The 4,989-nt window shown below is 38.4% G+C and overlaps 1 non-coding gene across 1 annotated transcript; it reads left to right on the top strand.

Moving 5' to 3' along the window:
* Positions 1 to 1,526: 1,526 nt before the first annotated feature.
* Positions 1,527 to 1,641, top strand: LOC145415508 (5S ribosomal RNA). The gene has a single exon (XR_013900108.1). It is a non-coding gene; the product is annotated as a 5S ribosomal RNA (ribosomal RNA).
* Positions 1,642 to 4,989: the final 3,348 nt, after the last annotated feature.

Raw genomic sequence — 4,989 nt, 5'->3', positions numbered from 1 at the left:
TTACAGTCAAAAAAGATCCCTTCACTCTAGCCTAACCGTTTACACTTCCATCATATTTATTTAAATCATATCAAAGCTGCTTGAGCTGACACTGCCTAGTAGCCTTGATCACTGACCTTCCATTGCCACCTTGCCCAGTGACTTGTTGCACTCCTAACTGAATCTCTTTTTCCTTGTTTTAACCTGAACCCTTCCATAAAGTTGAGACATCACCGGATAAAACCTATTTAAGATAGCAATGTCTTGCGACCTTAACCTTTGACCGCTTGTTGTCAAAAATGAATCACTTGGTTGTTGCCTTACTTACCTTTCGTCCAAGTTAGGTCAAAATAAAATTGATAATGTTTCAGCTCATTTTCCGGGGGTGAATATTTTGATCTAATCCTTGACCTTTGTGCTATTGTTCTCAAAACAATGCTTTTCTATACTTGCTGTCCCTTCATGCTTCCACCATGTTTCATTAAAACTAACAGAACATTTTGAGTTTCGTTAAAAAGGCACACACACACACACACACACACACACACACACACGCGCTCGCGCATTTTCTTTCTCTCTCGTTTTTGGAATATCACATTACTTCACTTGGGGATTCATCTGCTCACTTTAAGGTGTTGAGCATACCTCATGATTTTCCCCCCCATTTGTTTACTATCCAGGGGTGTTACTCTCCTCTACTTACAATGCAGCTCTTGTGTGTATGGACAGGAAATGTTCAGCGGCTTTTCGTCTCTCCTAACTCTCCTCCTCGCATTGACTACGTACAAGTCTGAATTATTGATGTGTTCCTCCCCCCTCCCCGCCTTTTTCTATCCCTTTACAATGTTGTATCTGAAGGACCCTTGTTGCGTGTCAAATATTTATTCACTGGATTCTTTCTCCATACATACCTTTCAGAATAAAACAGCAAAAAATAATAACAAAATACGGTATTTTTAAACATAATTAACCTAGGCCAGTGCCAGCCTCCGTACCTTCTCCGGGGATACAGACTGATAGCCATAAATCAATTTTTACCCATCAGAGTGAAATTTGAATGGGGAGGTGGTGTCGGTACGAAAAAAAGGTGGAAGGAAAATTCAAAGAACTGCAATCACTATATTTCAGGTGGGTTCTGTATGTGCCAATAGTAGAACTGACAAGGAAGTGCTGGAACAGTATTTATATACAGTACTAATACAATTACTGTATTATCATTTTTCCCGTAGCAAACACTGTTAAGTGAAACTAAAGTGGATGTACGGTATTTCTTTTTCGTTGCTCAAAAACACTGTAGAATCCAGATAATTCACCATAACGCGATACCTGTGGTTGCAGAGTTATTACACCCGTAAAATTTCACTGGTGTTCCATCTTGAATGGGGTAGTATTATATATATATATATATATATATATATATATATATATATATATATATATATATATATATATATATATATATATATATATATATATATATATATATATATATATATATATATATATATATATATATATATATATATATATATATATATATATATAGAGCCAACGGCCATACCACGTTGAGTACACCGCTTCCCGTCCGATCAGCGAAGTTAACGTTGGGTCTGGTTAGTACTTGGATGGGTGACCGCCTGGGAACACCAGATGCTGTTGGCATCCCTACGTCAAGTGGGGTTGGTGGAGGATTAGTGCCCCTCCCTGTAAAACAATTAACTCTAAGCCCTTGGCCACCCCGTTTGGGATACATGGCGTCTGGCAATGAATGAATGAATATATATTAATATATATAACTATATATATGTATATATATATATATATATATATATATATGTATATATATAAAAGAGCCTCTGTGGTACACTGGTAGAGTGTCTCTCACGCTGGTGGACGCGGGTTCGCCTCCCGCCACAGTTGTAAAAACTTTGGGAAGCTCTCACGGAGCCACTTACTGCTTTGGTGGACATAAGGGGTACTGTGGTTGAACCAGTGTCGCATACTAGTATGCTTGCACCCAGTCGGCTTAAGGCGGGCCGATTACATTTCGGCTACGGATGCACTCACATTCAAAGCCATTACAACACTACAGTCACACTCACAAGCACTTCTCATTATATATATATATATATATATATATATATATATATATATATATATATATATATATATATATATATATATATATATATATATATATATATATATATATATATATATATATATATATATATATATATATGTATACTGTATATATATATATATATATATATATATATATATATATATATATATATATATATATATATCCATACGCTCCTGATGGGGCAATAGACATATCTATCTATCCATCTATGCGTAGGAGCCCGGGGCTAGGCAAATTGGTCCTAACATTTAAGATGAGAGTGACCAGCGTCACTCATCCCTGAGTGGTATTACTTGAGCAATCAACCCCAACCAACCCTTGGATATAAACCTTCACCGGCTCAATTCGATTGGAGCTCCATAATTACCCACTAAACCACCAGGTACCAAAATTTTGTTATATGGTTACCACCCAGCGAAGTAAATGGTTTCCTGGTGTACAGGAAACCATTTGGCTTGTCACTCAGTGTAGAGTCACCCACAGGCAGAAGGAAGAGGAAAGAAGGAAAGAAAGACAGAAGAGGGAGTGTAAAGTCACCCGTGGACAGAAGGATGAGGAAAGAATGAAGGAAAGAAAGACAGAAGAGGATGGAAGGAAAGAAGGATGGAAGAGAGGAAAGGGCAGATACCCGAGAGCAGCACTACATCGAGTGGGTGGATGGTGAGCGCTCCCACCTACGACAGAATAGTGCTTTACCCTTTTTGTTGTTGTTGATAGAATTACCAAACTTACCCCTACATGTGGTTTATATATATATATAGATATATCTATCTATCTATCTATATATATATATATATATATATATATACAGAGAGAGAGAGAGAGAGAGAGAGAGAGAGAGAGAGAGAAAACCACATGTAGGGGTAAGTTTGGTAATTCTGTCAACAAAAACAACAACAACAACAACAAACGAGGTAAAGCACCCTTCTCCGTGCTGTCTACAGAAAATAGTGAAGGTAGAGTAAACCGATTCTACATAAACTGTGGGTGGCAGGTGACAGTGGGGACAAAAGTGTGGGCATGTCATCAAAGACCCAGCCTGACACCCGGGGAGGGGCGCGTTGCAGACTTAAAGTGGCAAGTCGAGCCATTGTCGTTCCTTCTCAAGAATCTCGCGCTTAATATTTCCTCTTTCTTCCTAATTTTTGCCCATTTTATTTCTAACATTTTACCTTTTCCATGTAAGGTGCTCACAGTCTCTTGTTTTTAACATTCAAAAGCACAAGATACATCCCAGGTCTGGGCAGAGAATAGTTTGGTTATTTGTCATTCATCAAAAAAAAAAAAAAAAAAAAAAAAAAAAAAAAGGATCCTCCTCTGCGGGACCCATCGACAAACTTATAATACCCCCTCCCCCCCGGTAATTCCAAATTATCAGTCCTGACTGCAACAGTCCTGACATATATTCATCATAAACAGTGATCAGCTGACATGTTAACACAGGAAGGTGTATGATGTTCTAAGTGGAATGATGGGCATTAGGGAATCTGTCAAATCTATACATAGAGCAGTACATTAAAAAATAAATGTTGGCCACAATTATCGCTGAATAATTATTTCTACAGTATTTTATCTACTATGGGCAGATTTGTTCATTGTGCTCTCAGTGTTAGTTGTATTACGCCTGCAATTATTTATACATATAAAACGGAACTATTCTTATTCTGATACACTCTTACGTCTTGTATTTCTAGATGAACAGCCTGTGTTGTTGGTGGACGTTTGCTCTTCATAATGATAATATTGAGGGGGCCAACGCATAACAAACTGTGGAGGAAATGTGAGTTACTGGAGGTGAGGACAAGCTTCCGATGGAGATGGTGACGGAAGTGATTATAGTACGGAAAGTGTGCACAGCAACGTCAGAGACGTTAAATGCTAGGAAGAGGAGCTGGCAATGACTGTTTTTGCCGAAATCGTAATATCACAAGTAGCGGCGTGTCATTATCATCATCATAATCATCATCATCATCATCATCATCATCATCACCTACTTTTCCATAAATATAGAACAAAAATGGATCCACATACAGGAGCGCGAAAAAATACAAAAAATAAAATTATTAACAGAAAGTCCAATAAAAGTACGCCGGCCACACATTCACCAATTGATCATTCAAACCTTCGAAATTCTTGGTCCCACCTCACAGCCTAAACAATTCACACCAAAACACCAGTTCATAATGTTTGTGATGACGGCCATTCCATAGACTGCGAGGTTAATTTGAAAGAGTGCAGTCCTTGTTGTGTATCACTATCCATACCTCATCCACCCATGTCTGCCCCATATCAGTTCCCTCGCGTCATTAAATTGCATACCTCGGTTAGTCACACATATACTTCATTAGCCATGCACCTCTTCTTGGCCTTGCTAGCTTCCTTCTCCCTTGAGACCCACTCATATTTACGTTTTTCACAATCATTGTAACATCTGTTCTCTCCATGGAACAGGTCAATCTAAACACACACTCTTCTACCCTCTCATCGACAGACTTAGGTACTGAAAATCCTTTATGAACTCATTTTTTCTTATCCTATCCAGCCTAGCAGTCCAAATAATTCCTTAACAGACGCATTTCTGATGCTGTTACCCTAGACTTTTGACACTCATGCCCCTCCAAAGTCTTGTATCCATTTGGTAATGTGGGCTCCAGGACAGCATGAAGTCCTCTCACAGCTTCAGTACTAAGACATCTTTCCCTAGAAATGCTTTCACGGCATCAGGAACTTTATTTCCTTCAGTCACTCTACTTTTCATTTCACACATTACTTCTTTTATATACCAGCACACAAGTAATTACATTCTTCCACTATCCCTTTATTCACCAATGCACACTGAGTCACCTCAGGTTTCAGCAACAATC

This window comes from Coenobita brevimanus, chromosome 102 (assembly GCF_032717465.1).
Source record: "Coenobita brevimanus isolate Jiangsu-jjx chromosome 102, ASM3271746v2, whole genome shotgun sequence".
Lineage (NCBI taxonomy): Eukaryota > Metazoa > Arthropoda > Malacostraca > Decapoda > Coenobitidae > Coenobita > Coenobita brevimanus.
This window is presented reverse-complemented; position numbering and strand designations above follow the sequence as displayed.